Raw genomic sequence first — 16,785 nt, 5'->3', positions numbered from 1 at the left:
GATCATGTTTTCCAATTGTTTTGAATGCAGAAAGCCAAACTGGGTTTTCTCATGGGGTTCTTTCCTGTTTTAATATCCACTAGACTCAGGTGAATAGTCAGCTTTCCTGGAAAGCATTTTCTTATTTCTTAAGTCATATTGGCCCTTCTCTATCTGCTATTTGTCTAATGCCATTGATCATGTGGCTGTTATCACATGCTCAAAGACTGGTTTTGCTTATCAGGGTAGGAGCCATTCAAGGTCAAGAGTCTATGCTGTTCCTCTTTGCATTCCTGTTCCCAGAAAATGACCAGACATATAGTAGATGCATAATAAATTTTAATAAGATCAATATATCAATGTATCATTGGGTATATTTGAAAAATAATGTTTTCATATGCTTAAGGAGAATGCACAGGTTATACGAAAGAAACTTTCAAGTTTTTTTTTTTATTTCACCTTTTGGTACTTGGCAATTGGGTATCTGCTGCAAGTCTGGTTTGGTGTGGAATGGGTCGCTTTTAGGAATAGGTGGGTAGAAGTTTGAAGAAAAGACTGGCTGTTTTATCCATAGAACTAGCATCTGTCTTAAACATATTGAACTGATAAACAATGCAGCTGCTATGGAACTCACACAGAGAAATAAACAGGGAAGCCGTATGTAATTCATGGTTTGCATTAACGAGAAAATTTTTTAAAAATTATAAAAGAAAGAGAACGGGTTTCTAATCACTGTAGGCATGGGTCAGTAGACGCATTGATATGGCTAAGATACATAGCCTGAGCTGATTTCTGTTCTTGAAAGAACTCCAGGGTTTTACACAGTGGAAAGGAGAACCAACATTGTATTGAGAGCTAAAATATTTGGATTTTGGTCCTGACTCGGCAGCTTCCTCTCTCTCAGGTCTTGAGTAAATCCTGTCCTCTGTCTTGGCCTCAGTTTCTTCACATGAAAGATGAAGGGGGTTGTGATGATCCCTATGTCTCCCTCCATCCCATATAGACATGCGTCATGTCTGGATGGCCAGATGGCTCCTGGAGTGAGGGTGATCTCCTGTCAGAGGTGCAGCCTGCTGCAATCCCAGTTCTGGGACATGAACTATGAAGCCATCAAAGTTGGGGGGTGGGTATGATCCAGCATTTCCACTTCCTCATGGCTCAGCTCTCATTTGTCTTTTGAAGTCAGAGCCAACCTAGAGAACGCTTATAAACTTGCAAGACACTCGGGATAAAAGGGGACAGAGCAAGAATGAAGAGGTTTAACTTTCTGGTCCTTCTAGCCAATTACAACACATTCCCTCCAAGTCAGGGTCTCCACTGCGGTTAACAACCCAGCAGGAAACAGCCTTGAAGAGAGTTCACAATTCCTCTCTCCAACATGAAATAAAACCAAAGATTGTTTCTTAGTGGGTTGAAAACCTAGGTAACAGTAACCAAGAAAAAAATAATAAAGTTGTAAAAGTTCTTTTCTGTTTAATAGAATTTTGTGTTAGTATTGTAAATTAATGTAAATGTCACTTTAAGAGAGACTACAGAATAAAATCCTAATAAAGTTGGATAGCACCTCAGGGGTGGTGAGTAAATTGAGAAAATATCTGATTAGATTTCAAAATGCTGCTTTTTAATTCATGGGACTACTCTCTTCTCCTCGTTTATTAGATATTCAGGTTCAGATTGAGTTTCTTGGGCCAAAAGGAGCTGTATCTCACATCTAACTTCATGTTAACCAGTAGATCACAGAATACTATTTAGCACTTGTGTAGATTCTGTTTTTGTAAGTATTTCCAGTTATTAATCAATCCCTTTGAGAAAGCTGAGTGGAAGGTTTGGTCAAAAATGAACAAGGAAAAAAAATGAGCAAAGAAGGGCATCTGGGTGGCTCAGTCAGTTAGGGGTCCGCCTTGGGCTCAGGTCATGATCTCAGGGGCCTGGAATCGAGCCCCGCATCAGGATCCTGCTCAGTGGGGAGTCTGCTTCTCCCTCTCCCTCTGCCCCCCCCCACTTTTGCTCTCCATCTCTCTCTCTTTCAAATAAATAAATTTTAAAAAAGAAGAAGAACAGTGAAGCCCAGGGACATTAAGTGAATTGAGATCCCACCAAAAATTAAAAGCTGATCCATTTTCTGATATGTGTCTAGCTGTGCTGTTTCAGCTTCTGGAAGGTAGAGATTGACCCTCGATCATATACCTGATCAGGCATATATCTCCATGATGACCATGTAACAAATGCTGATTGAATTAGAGTGTCTGGCAACATTAGGTTTAGTAACACCTTTAGTGGGAAATTTATTTATTTATTTATTTATTTATTTATTTATTTATTGGCTCCATGCCCAGTGAGCCCCATGTGGGGCCCAAACTCACGACCCTGAACAAGATGACTTGAGCTGAGATCAAGAGTTGGATGTTTAATGGACTGAGCCATATGGGCACCCCTTATTGGGAATGTTCTAATGGCAGAGCAATTCACACAGACATCTTTTGTTTGGGATGTGGCTTATCCTACCCTTACTTATATCTCACTGGAGTCTCCAACAACCAGAAGCCTTGGGAAGGAGGATTCTTCATAATACTGGAAATCATGCCTGGCAACAGAAGAACATTGGATGTCTAGTTCTGACCTATCCACACACTTGGGCAGGTCCCTCCTTTGCTCTGATCCTCATTTCCCTTATCTGGAGGAGCGGATTAGATGTGATCCAAAGTGTTCCTTCCAACACTAGTTCCATGAGCTACTTCATGATAAGAAGCCTCCATGGCTAAGTATGTTTGGATAAAGACATGAACCATAACTACCTCTAAGAGATGCACAGTGCATCCCAGTATGCTAAAGACTATGAAAAGGTCTGAAATAAGGAAGTCTGTTGAACTTCAAGCCATTGCTACCAAAACTATTATGATGTAATAGAAAAGCCCATGGACTTCCTTCAGGTGTTTGTGAAGATTGGGCAAATATTGGATAAGATGATCTCAAAGTGCTCTTCCAACTCTATGATTTATTATTTGTGATTGACCACATCTCCTTGACAGGTGAGAAAATCAGACACTCAGAAAGGATAACCAAATCAAAATGCCACACAAATGGGTAGTTAAGCCCCTATTTTATAATCTATTGAGTTCCTTTCTTTGACAGCTTTTATCTTACCAATAGTGGGGAATCCAATGGTCTGTCTGGTCCATGTGGCCACATTTGCACTTAAAACTCCATTCCAATATGTAAGAGGCCCAAGGTTTCCACCAAGAGTCTTCTTTGAGAGAGGCCATCCTGGAAATAGGGTAGGATTAGGGCAATAATGGCAACTGGGTTTGGGATAGGAGGTAGTCCTTGTGTATCCAAAGCAGGTTTTTCTGATTCCCCCTGGTCAAATTAGGTGGACTTTTGTGCACATCCTTCCATCATGATTCTTCTGCATTTTCTTAATAAATTATGTGTTTTAAATGTATTTGTTCTTCAAGCAGTTCTCAAAGGAACATACAAATAGCTAACAAACACATGAGAAAATGGTCAACATCACTAGGCATCAGGGAAATACAAATCAAAACCACAATGAGATACCACCTCACACTGGTCAGATGGCTAAAATCAAAAGCATAAGAAACAACAGTGTTGGCAAGGATGTGGAGGAAAAAAGGATCCTCTTGTACTGTTGGTGGGAATGTAAACTGGAGCAGCCACTGTGGAAAACAGTCTAAAGATCCCTCAAAAAGTTAAAAATAGAGCTACCCTATGACTCACTATGCAATTGCACTATGAGGTTGTTATCCAAAGAATTCAAACATAGTCATTTGAAGGGGTACCTCCACCCCAATGTTTATAGCAACAGTGTCCACAGTAGCCAAAATATAGAAAGATCCAAGATGTTTATCAAGAAATGAATGAATAAAGAAGAGGTTATATATATATAACCTCATATACACACACACATACACACACACACACACAACGGAATATTACTCAGCCATCAGAAGAATGAAATCTTGACATTTGCAATGATGTGAATGGAGCTAGAAAGTACTATGTGAAGTAAGTCAGTCAAAGAAAGACAAATACCATATGATTTCACTCATATATGGAGTTTAAGAAATAAAACAGATGAACATAAGAGAAGGGAAAGAAAAATAAAATAAGATGAAAATAGAGAAGGAGGCAAACCATTAGAGACTCTTAACTCTAGGAAACAAACTGAGGGTTGCTGGAGGTGGGGTAGAGGGATGGGGTAACTGGGTGATGGTCATTAAGGAAGGCACTTGTGATGAGTACCGGGTGTTATACGCAACTGATAAATCACTAAATTCTACCCCTGAAACTAATAATAAACTATATGTTAACTAAATTGAATTTAAATTTAAAAATGTCTATGTTCTTTAGAAATCCCTTTAGAATTCAGTGTTTCTAGCACAGCGTCTGGCACATAGTTGGTGCTCAGCATCATTTTGAAATTGGATGAGTGAGTGAGTAAATACATGAATGGATGAATGAATGCATGAATGAATGAAATACTGATTGAAACTCTAAACATCTTAAAGCCATGTCTCCACAGTCCCTACTGCATGGGACAGTATCGAAACAACTTGGCTGATGAATCTGAGCCTAAGCTGGCTTCTTTCATCTCAGTTGTCCACTTCTGCATCCCCCAGTCTTCTGTTATTTTTCTGTTTTGTTTTTCAATTTACCCCAGGGCCATATTTTACCTTGGAGATAATTTCCATTGGTACAGCACATCCATCCTAAGGACAGACAAGGTCTTTCTCGGCACTGTCTCCTCTTCTCTAAGGAAGGATTTGTTTGTGTTTTTAAGTAATTGAAGCCACCCCAAAATATTTCTGGCGGTGTGACATCGTGTCGGGAAATATTGCTAGGTACGGGAGAAACGGCGATCAGTGAAGTAAACAGAGGAAAGCTGAAGGTGCTAGAATTCAAACTCAGTCTTGGAGGTCAGGGAAGGATTTATGGAAGAGAGCTCAAATGGGATCCAAAGGATAAATAGGAGTTAGCAAGAAAAAAAAAAAAAAAGGTAAGTGCACGTGTTGCAGACAGCAGGAGGAGCAGGTGAGGAAGTCTGCATGGGAGAACAAACAAGCTACCTTTAGGGAATGGAAGGTGTTCTGTTTGGCTGGAGTAGAGCTAGTAAGAGAGCTGGGGATGAGGTGGCTGGAATAGAGCTAGTAAGAGAGCTGGGGATGAGGTGGCTGGAACTATAAGCCTGAGCAGATACCAGAGTGAAATGCATGCCATGCCTGGGTATGTCTGTGGGCAATAAGGACCCTGGAGAATTCCAAGCAGGTAGGTGATGAGAACAGATTGATGCTTTAGAGGCTTGGCTGAATCAGCCGTCTGGCTGCAGATGTGAGAATAGGTGGAGGCAAGACAATACTCAGGGAGCCTAATTAGGAGCTTGCTACAGTTATTGAAGAAATGATTGTGTCATGGGCTGGGGAGGGGTGGTGACATTGGGAATAAAAAATCCGTTTGGTTTTGCAATTTTTTTTAGGAAGTTGAATCAATTTGATGATTAATTAAATGTGAGAGATGAACAAGAAAGATGAATTAAATATGAGTCCCAGTTCTGTGGCCTGACAACCGGGTGGGAATTGATAGATACCACTCATTGATAATGGGAAAACAAGACAGGAGGAGGTGTTGACTATTTGGGATTTCATGAGCCAGGATCTAAGTCATTTATTTTCTTCCTCTTCAAATCCATCGTCAGGGACTATGACTACTTATTTGTTTACTGAATTTACCAGTTGGTATACATAGCACAATATATAAAAAGGAATTTAGATTCTATAGTTTCAAAAGAGCCCATTTAAACAACTGTGTATTTATCTACAAATAGGTTGGTGGGGCCTGCCCAATTCAAGCAAAGAATTAGCAATATTTTGAAACTAATAATGGTTCATCAAGTTTTATAAGTGAGGCCACTTGCACCTTTGGGCAGTAGAATAAACAAAATAATAAAAATACTTGGGAAAGTACTTATGAGCCATTTGGATTTCATGTATTTTTGAAGAGTTGGAAAAACAGTGGAATCGCTTCTGCTTCAGTATGTTACCTCATAACTAAAGAATTGGTTTCAGAGAGGGACTGGGTTATTTGAAATGTATCTATATAACAGTGACCAGAAGATTAAAGATACTTGGGTAGGTGATACAAGACTCTATCTCAGGAATCAGGAATATTTTCTTCTGGAAAAGAAAGGGTAGCAATAAGTGTTCATAAACATACCCTTGGCTCTTGTAGGCATATGAGTTGGGCATGGATGGGCTCTTGCCTCATCACACATTCAATAATTGTGTGACCTTGACAGGTCCTTCAACTACCTTGAGGCCAGTTTCTTCATCTATAAAATGGAGATATTATTTATTTCCCCTGCAAAGCCCAACTGGATAATAAAGAGAATGTGACCACTTGTCAACTCCTATAATTTTCTACTTCTACCTCCCTAATGTAATTCATATCACTCATCTTCTTTCTGACCTCATTGCAAGCATCCTTATGACATGTTATATCTATGGTTCGATCCTACCTTAACTGAACTCTTGGACTCTTGTCTTGTTCCCTCCAACCACCAACTATGCTGTTCACTGAATGATCTTTCTAAATTCCAAATATAATCATGTTTTACATCCTCCAAAAGCTTTCCATTAGCTATATAATAAAGCCCAAGCTCTTTAGTATATGTTTCAAGTCCCTAAATTATCTGACCCCTCAACTCAACACTCAAACCACCAACTTGAGTTTCTGCCATATTAAATCATTTGTGATTTAACTGACTTCTGTGTTTCAGACCACTAAACTTTTGCCCAAGTTTCTCCCTTTCCTTGGCATCTCCTTAACCCCTCCTCATTCCACACCCACACTAACATCAAAATATACTGTGATAGAGGAAGTATCAGAATTCACCATATCCCCTTCATTTAGAGATCCAGCAGAGGACTCCATGATGGTGGAAGATGGTGGAATCATTTGATGCAAGAAGCTTGGGTACGTGATGATTACATGGAGCCTGGACTAGCTAGGGCTTACTTGAAGAGGAGTAAGCAGTAAACCTTTATTATCTTAAGCCAAAGATACTGGAAGGAAATCTGTACAGCTTTTAGCTTGCCTTAAATAATGATACTTAGGGGCACCTGGATGGCTCAGTGGTTTAAGCCTCTGCCTCCAGCTCGGGTCATGCTCTCGGGGTTCTGGGATCGAGCCCCGCATCGGGCTCTCTGCTCAGCAGGGAGCCTGCTTCCCTCTCTCTCTCTGCCTGCCTCTCTGCCTACTTATGATCTCTCTCTGTCAAATAAAAAAAAAATGATACCTAGTTGGCTTTCAAGACCCCTTTCAAGGTCACTGTTTGGGTATAAATCCCTGATCTAACACTTTCCTCTTCTGAAGCAAATCACTGAGCCCCTCTACATCTGGCTTTGCCATTTGCCCATCAGGGCATACAATATCTTTTAGTTTATGATGTTGACTGGGGATTAATATAGCCCATGCAAAATATCTGGACCAGAGTGAATACACAATAAATGCTGGCTTTTGTTATTATCTCCAAAATCATTCCAACCCTGAGATTCTGTAATTGATGATTTTCAAAACTCAGAGCCAACAATACTGAGATGTGGTCTCAAACATTTCCCCCTATGGTTCTGATAGAGCAGTTTTTAGAACACACGTTATAAGAAATTCATGGAATGCTAGTGAATTCAGAAATCACCTGGAATAACTTTTATAAAATTAGTCTAATGAAAAGACAATTTCAGTTGGATGACCATCTCGGAGGAGAGAAGCTATTGTGGCAGTTATGAAGAGGAGTCAGACACTGAAGATGACAAACATCATGAGACCAAGTTTTATTGTTATCCTTAGACTGCTCAAAACTTTGTCACTAAAATAACACAGACCACTAACCATCTGTTCCCCAAAAGCCATGACTCATGTGTTTCATGCTTCGCAAATCCAGTGTTTAAAAAATCATCAAGTATGCACAGTTGTTTCTACCTACTAATTGTAACCAGCACTTCTCTTAATTGTGTAGTGTTTCAACACTTTTTGGGTGTTTTTCTACCTGTCCAACCAAGGTTGTAATTAACTCAGTTTCCATGGTGTCATGGAAAGGGCACAATCATTGGTATAACACATTTGCTTGGAATCCTTGACCTATCCCTTAACATCTATTACAAATTGGACCATTTACTTTGACTCATTGAGCCTCAGTGTCACTACCTACAAGATGGGGGTAAGGATATCTATCTTGCTGTATTTTTGTAATAATTGGAGATGATTCATACGAAATAACTGTCACATGATAGGCACTCACTAAGCAATGATAGTATGATATATATCCATATATATTGATAGATATATTTTTCTCTTCTCCCATTTAGAGTTTATAGGTAGTTAAATATTATAAGCCTCATGCTCTAGACAATCATGTGAAGTTGTATTCACAGTATCTTCCAAAATATTTCAGAACAACATTCTGTGTATTGAGTGCTTTAGTGTGAATACTGGTATATGCTCTCCTTTACATATCTCTATTTATTTATTCCCCCAAGGAAAACAGGTTGAGTTGGGTTACATGTGAGCTAGGAATTAGGGTTATCTAGAAGTAGTAGAGACTCCAACAGTAGTGGTTTAGATCAGATTAGATTCGGTTTTTTACTTTTTCATGTAAAAGAAGTCTAGGATAGGTGATTTTCATGCCTGGGATAATGGCTCCAAGATGTTATCAAGAATACAGGCTTCCATCCTTCCACTTTATCATCCTAAGGTGTTAATTTCATCTTCAGTCAATTTCATGGTTATATATGGTGTCTAGGTCTTCCATTCATATTACATTCATAATGTGATCTGTAAAAACTCAAAAGATGGAAAGCCTGAAAGAGCAGCCTCCAAGGTGAGCCAGCTCACTTCAAACAACCTTTCTGGAACCTCCACATAAACACTCACTTATATTCATTGGCCAGAACTTGCTCATATGACTACAACTAGCTGCAGAGGAGTCTAAAAATTGTAGACTTTTATTTCTGGGTGTCAGAGTTCCAAACCAAAATGTTGGGCTTCTATTACTAAAAGGAAATAGGAGGGGCACTGGTGTGGCTCAGTCGGTTGAACGTCCGGCTCTTGATCTCGGCTCAGGTCTTGATCTTTGGATTGTAAGTTCAGGTCCCATGGTGCAGAACCTACTTAAAAAATTTTAAAAAAGACGAAAGAAGAGAAGGTATGTTGGGGAAAGATAACAAGACTGTCAGATACTAGAAGTGTAATCCAGTGGTGGTAAGATGTTTTAACCCAGGGACCAACTCTCCTTGACTTATACAGGCTCCTCAGAGCAAACAATTGAGTGTGATGCTAAAGCCATAAAGCAGGGCCCTGGGAAGAGAGGACCATGATTGTTTGGGTGCCCCTGGGGGTGCAGACTGGGGATCGGGGGCAGCAGTCACACTGGGGGTTTGCTATCCTGGGCTTACCCCAGAGGAGCAACTGGGATTCCAGCCTGAATACTGAAGAGTAGGTATTTTCACACAATAGTGATGGCAGATACTTATGATTCGCTTCCCAGATCGTTTCCTTATTTGACCCATTTCCACCCCACCAAAGAAGATGGGATGGGCAGAGATTAATCTCATCTGCATTTGGCAGTTGAGAAAATCAGCTCAACTGGGTGAAGCAAAATGCATAAGGTCACAGAGCCATCCAATGACAGAGTTAGAATTTCAGTTTTAGCCTCCTGACTGTATGCACTTATATTGGACTTGACAAGCACTTAGAAGCAATGTGACTTTAGGGGTCAAACAAATGTGGGCTTGAATCCATGTTCCACCCTGCAGAATCTTTTGGTTTTGACATGCAGTGATAATCATGTTTTTGAGGGGGGAAGGTCTACAGTTCTGTGAATGTTCCATGCATAGATCCTTGTGAACACTACCACCAATGGGCTATACTACATTTCAAACACCCCAAAAAACCCCTTGTGTGGGCCCATGGAAGTCTCCATGGTAAGGCTAGTGGGCTGCTTGTGCCCATGTTGCTATCAATAGGGTTCAAGGTCAGTGAGGGGCAAAATCATTAGCAGTGTGTGATAGCCATACAAGTTAGAAAGATCGGGGCTACAAGCGACAGAGAGTGCAAATCAGGATGCTTTGAGGCCAAAGAACACATCTTATCTCACATAATAAGAAGTCCAAAAAGGGGGGCGCCTGGGTGGCTCAGTGGGTTAAGCCTCTGCTTTCGGCTCAGGTCATGATCTCAGGGTCCTGGGATCGAACCCCGCATTGGGCTCTCTGCTCACCAGGGATCCTGTTTCCCCCCCTCTCTCTGGCTGCCTCTCTGCCTACTCGTGATCTCTCTCTGTCTGTCAAATGAATGAATAAAATCTTAAAAAAAAAAAAAAGAAGTCCAAAAAGGTAGCGTGGCTTGCAGGTGTCCACTTCTATATGATGCTCTTGGCTCCATATCTTGGTTGCATTCTCTGAATGTTCCAGGCATTACTTTCAGACATAACATATTCAGAGGCATAAAAGTACTGTCCTCTTCTTTTTCCTTCTCTGGAATAAGATATTCTTGTCTGGAAGCCCCAGGGCAAATCATCCTACTCACATGCCTGTTGGTTACCTAATCATGGGCAAGGGGAATGGGTTTCCCCTGATTGGCTTATGCTACTCAGGATACAACACCTAGGGTGGGATGTGGTCAGCTTCCCATAGAGCATAGTATGGTAGGTTCTGTTAAGAAGTGGGAATGGTGTTACAGATAAACAGTAGGCAATGAACAGGAAATCTACGAGTGGATTTCTGCTGATGGCTCACTTCCCCCATCCTACAGGCTATCCCTGTCTGAATCAGCACAGGTGTCAATTTCCTGTGCTGATTAGAAGGGCTCCTATTGGAGCCTTTCAGTCTTGTTACTGTGTATGTGTGCGTGTGTGTGGGCGCGCGGGGGTGGGGGAGGTGTAAGGAGGGGAGAGAGAAAGAGGTAAGAAAAAACTGCTGTGGATACTATTATATGCAACCAACATTAGCCCTATAGTGACAACTTGTTTTCTTGTTATAAATAAAATAAAAATCCCACCTGAAAGTCATTAGTCACGAATCTCTGTATCTCTCCATTCTGTAAGACAATTATGCCAGTAAGACAATTATTCCAAATCCCAGCAAGGTCAAAAAGAAGGAATTAGTTGATTTGGGATAAAATAATATAATGTATTCAAGTATTTTTTCCCCACTATGTAAGTTGCAGAATAAAGTTGCTGTATAATTAGAGCATAAATGACTCATCAGAGAGGTTGGATGTTGTTTTTCTTTTTTATTAGGACTTTGCAGTGGCTGGTTGGTGGGAGGCAAATGTTTCCAACAAGTTTTAAAGCAATATTTTATGGGTTTTCATTTAGTGCTGACAACGGATGGACACAAAGCAGTATGACGTCTTAACAGATCAACTAGCGACTCAGCATCCGCTCTTGGACTGGGGAAGTTATCTTGATTCACTATCCACTTAATCTAGTCTATTCTCTTGGTCACTTTCAAAGAGTGTGCATCAGTATGTGTGCTCCTTGAGAGCAGAAGCTATGTCCTATTAATCTCTGTGTCTCCATGCAATGCCTACCATAGTATCTGGTCCATACTAAGTGTTCGGTGAACATATGCTGAACCGAACCTACAAATGTCACATAGGTATTCTTGGTACTTTAAGTTTCCATATCTCTCTTATCCTTAGTGTATTTTGCATATATCGAAATACATTTATTTGTCACTCCTGTCCTTTTCACTGGGTCTGCCTCAGGTAATATAGAAAGTCAAAGCAATAGAGAATCTTGTTATTTGATCTGAGTGCATAGGGACTATTCATTTTTATGTGGCTGGGTAAAAAAAGATTTTGCAAAAACCAACAATTATTCCCATTTATGCTGATAGGAAGAAATTGAGTGATCTTGCCAAAGCCACCAAGGACACATCGGCCCTAGACCAGAATTTCAGTTAATAAAAAAGGATGTTCTCTTACTGGTGTTATATGGTATGGTCTGAGATTCCCAGGAAAGTTCTCAACTAAAAGATGTATCTCGCCTAGTGATGCCTGAAATTTCACCATCAGTGTTGGGTCCCTTGGCACTAAGTTTCTGATTTGACATTATATTTGCATAACATTTTTTTTAGTTGGACAAACTACTTTATAAATCACCTCATTTGATGCTTTCAGCAGCAGGGAGAAATGGCCAGGGTGGGCTTGATTAACCCTGTCTTGGAGGTTAGGAGACTGAAATTCACAGAGGCAAAATAAGTGGGAAAGCCAAGGGGCCTTGAAAGCTATGAGTATGTTGGCTTCAAATTAACCAAAGCTTTGTTCATCACTCCCCACACCCGCAAATCTTCCCCTTCCTTCCTTATTTCCACTAGTTGGAATGAATTCTTCCATGATCTGCGCTCTATCCAATGCAGCCAACAGATCCTGTCATGGCATTTAACTGGCTCTGCTTTATTTTTTTAGAACCTTAATACTTTCAGGGAACTTAAAGTTAGGCCCAGACATCTGCTGCTGGAATTCCATCTATACCATCCTTTACAAGATGTCATCCAGACTCCTAGGATACTTCCATTGACAGGGATCTCACTACCTCTCAAGGTGGCTTGTTTCCTTAAGAAGCCCTCTTACAAAGTGCTCCATTTTGGAGAGTCTTCTGCCTTCTTCGGTAGAATGTGAACTCTACAGATAAGGCTGGGTGTCCTTATCATCCCTGCATCTTACCCACCTCCTCCTTTTGTAGCAGAAGCTCAATAAAAGTTTGTTGAATGAATAAATCAGTGGATGAATGGTTGGATGAGTTTCTAATAAAAGCTTCAAACAGCTCCATCTAGTATCTTTCAGAAGCTATTGACCTGCCACCCTAGTGTTTTTAGTTGCTAATTTACTTTCCTCCAGTTGGGGTTTTGGAATTCCCAATGCAAATATTTTTGAAATACAAAGCACAAGCCATCGGTCTGGCCTCTTATAAACTGGATGCATATCATAACTGAGCACAAGGAGATGCGAGATATGGAAGTGTAGTAATATATGGGCAGCCAGCAGCGGGGAGATATGAACAGATAATTGGCTGCAGGAAGATAACTGTTAAGTCAAGAGGAAGACAGGGATGTTATTTCATAATGGAAAGGAGCAAATAACACAATGATTTGTTGGAGGCAGCAGAACATGGTGGGAAGGCAGGGATGGGACACTCTAGGGGTTAAACTTGCTCCTGCTGTCACCGACTGCATGCACTTTAATCCTGGGTCTTTGCTTACCAGCTGCATGATCTTGGGGAAACCATGTCGTCCCTCTATCATCTAGTTTCCTATCTAGAAAGTAGAGATGAAATGAGGTAGTGCATGAAAAGCCCCTAGAACAGCACATGGCATACATATTATGTATACATACATGATTTATCTTCATGATGGGATTGGTGGTCAGGCAGCCAGGGTTCGAACCCCAGGTCTGTCTCTAACTAGCTGTGTGAGTTGGTCCCTTGAGTGCTTTTCTCAAGTCATCAATAATATGGGGATGATAATGCACTTCATAGAGTGGTTATGGCCATTAAATGAAATGAATACATTATCCTGTTCTAATTGTCAACTGCTCTGAGATGGAGATAAAGCCAGTTGGAAAGGGCTCATTCTGCATCCTCTGGAGAGCCAAAGCTCTTCCCAGGGTATCTGGGAATTCCCAGAGGTGTTTGCATTCCTGGCACCACCTGAGCTCAGGGTTCCTGCATCCTTGAGAATAGACATTTTGTGGCATCTTGCCTACTCTGATCATTTTCTTCTGTTTTAACAAAAATCACAACTAGTTCTTTTTCCAGGCACTTTCGAATTAGGGAGACATTGCTCCTGACTTGAAAGGAGTGTGTGTGTGTGTGTGTGTGTGTGCGCGCGCGTGTGTGTGCGCGCACGTGTATGCGTGTTCGGGGAAGGGGAAACCTACATCCATAGCTCCTAGCCTCTCGCCATGCATACGGCCTTCCTCTGCTATCTTCTCTTCACCTTATAACCCCCAGATTGTCAACGAAACCCCAAACTCTTCCCTCTTCTATAAAGAGCCATTTATCTCGTCTCAGATATTTTGGCACCAGCTGATACTCGAGACTAAGGTCTCGTCTTCATCCAAAGCATTTATTAAGGGATTTTTTTCCAACTAAAGACAGCCTCTCTTCCACTGTTCTTCAAGTTAACTGGTAAGTCTATAAAATTTGACTGGGTCTTCAATAAATGCTACTTCACCCAGATTCACTTTCAATTTAATAACTCTCCCTCACTCCTGTTCCCTTTTTTCTCATGCGGTGACATGCCGCCATGTCTATGAATTCTGCTTCATGAAGAATGGCGATACATCACCCTCCACACTGGCAGCAGAGCACAGTTCAGCCATTTCCCACAGGAAGCCAGGATAAAAGTCATCCAAACTTGCACTAAACCCTGACTCAGGCCCAGCTGACATTGATAACAAGGGGACTTGCTCTGAGCTGAGGATCTAAAAATGTTCAAGGAACAAAGGAACCAATCAGGCAATAAATACATGAAGAGGAGCTCTCCAAGCGCTGAGGGAAAAAGGAAGAAAAAACTAGTCTGAACATTTCTCTCCAGACTTCAACACCCCTCTTATGCTCTGGTAACTCCCCAAAGTCCAAACTTCCCATCCATGCAGGGAAGGAAACAACTGGCCGATTTTTTTTTTCCCTAAGGATTTTTTTCCTAAGATTTTCCCCGAACTGTTTTTACAAAATTTTACAAAAATTTTAGAAATTGATAAGCAGGTTACAAAATAAATTTAAAAAATGTTTTTAGCATGACAGAACCCCATGTGTCACTGCTGAGTTGCTACCATCATTCCTAGAGAACCATTTTCTAGAAAAGTGAACATTCAAGCATCCAACTAGATGTAAATGATGAGCATGGAGAGCCAGACCTTGCATTAGGCCCCATGAGTCCTGAAGAAATAGTCTTGCCATAATGGTGCTCATACCTTCAACAAAGACTTATGTAATTTATTATGATTATAATTATGATTTTTTTTTTTTTTTTTTTTTACGTAGGCTCCATGCCCAGTGTGGAGCCCAACTTGGGGGCATGAACTCATAACCCTTAGATCAAGACCTGAGCTGAGATCAAGGTCGGGCCCTTAACATACTGAGCCACCCAGGCACCCCTACTATGATTGGTTTTAATGCATATCTTGAAGGAGAAATACAGAATGCCATCAAAGTACAGCAGGAGGCCTTGAGTTTGGTTTGAATTCCCAGGGAAGGTGTGCTCAGGGAAGGAAAGGCTGAATTGACATCTATGATGGTTGATTTAATGTGTTAACTTCACTAGGCTCTAGTACAGAGCTGTTTAGCCAAACACTAACCTAAGTGTAGCTATGAAGGTCTTTATCATGTATGGTTCACATCTATCATCAATTGACTCTAAGAAAAGAGATTAGCCCTGAATAAAGGAGATGGGCCATGCCCAATCATTTGAAGGCCACAAAAGCAAAAACTCAGATTTCCCAGAAAGGAAGAAATGCTGCCTCAAGACTACAGCAGTAACTCCTCCCTGAGTTTCTAGTCTGTCAGTCTGGCTTACTGATTTTGGACTTGATGGTTCCACAATTGCATGAGCCAAATTCAGTGAAATCTAGATAGCTGTACAGCTAGTAGGAAGAATACACACACATACACACACACGTGCACATGCACACAACCTCCCATTGGTTCTTTGGTGACCTGGACGGATATATCTCAAGGACTCGTATGTAGGCAGATAAATGGAAGAGTTGAGGATGGTGTTCCAGGCAGAGGGAACAGTGTGTGGGAAAGTCCTGCTCACCAGTTTTCATTTCACACCTTTAATGACTCCAACGGTTCCTGGTTCCTTGGAGGATTTTCTCTATTTAGCTTCCTTGCAACCCCAGGCCAGGCAGGTGTTGAGTGTCCTCTCCACAACTATGGATCATGGGAAATTCCAGGGAGATCCTTGCAGGCAGGAAGATGTTTGAACTGGGAGTCTAGTGTCCTGGGTTTGGTCTTCACTTCTCTCCTAGGGATCCTTGAGCAAGTACCTAAGTCTCTTTGGGCCTCAGGATTGTTTTGCTGTTCTGTAAAATAAGGAAGAAAATAATAAGATAATGAGAAGAAACTCCATGTACTATTCTAAATGTGAAGCATGAATTCAGCTAATCCCCTTGACAATCATATGAGATGGGAACACATCATGGATGAGGAGCCAACGCCATGAACCATGCTCAAGACCCCACAGCCAACAGGTCACAAGAGCAGGTTTTGAGGTCGGGGGGAGTCCAGCTCTGCACCCTTTGTCATAATCACTGCATTAGCACTGATCCTTGTGTGCCCCACCCTACAAGGCCATTGTAAACACTGGCTATCACAGGGTTTTATGAATATTTTGTTTTGATTCCAATATAGGTAGCATAGAGTGTTATGTTAGTTTCAGGTGTACAATCGAGTGATTCAGTAATTCCATATATTATTCAGTGCTCATCAAGATAAGTGTTTTTCATCCCCTTTGCCTATTTCCCCCATCCCTCTACCTACCACCCCTGGGGTAACCACCTGCTAGTTCTCTTTAGTTAAGAGTCTGGTTTTTGGTTTGTTTCTCTCTCTTTTCCCTCTTTGTTAATTTGTTTGTTTCTTAAATTCCACATATAAGTGAAATCATACAGTGCTTGTCTTTCTCTGACTGGCTTATTTCGCTTAGCATTATACTATCTAGATCCATCCATGCTGTTGCAAATGGCAAGATTTTTCCTTTTTTGTGGCTGAATGATATTCCTCTATCTATCTAT

Source organism: Lontra canadensis, unplaced genomic scaffold, assembly GCF_010015895.1.
Source record: "Lontra canadensis isolate GAN:19392208 unplaced genomic scaffold, GSC_riverotter_1.0 scaffold30, whole genome shotgun sequence".
Lineage (NCBI taxonomy): Eukaryota > Metazoa > Chordata > Mammalia > Carnivora > Mustelidae > Lontra > Lontra canadensis.
Note: the sequence above shows the minus strand (reverse complement) of the source record.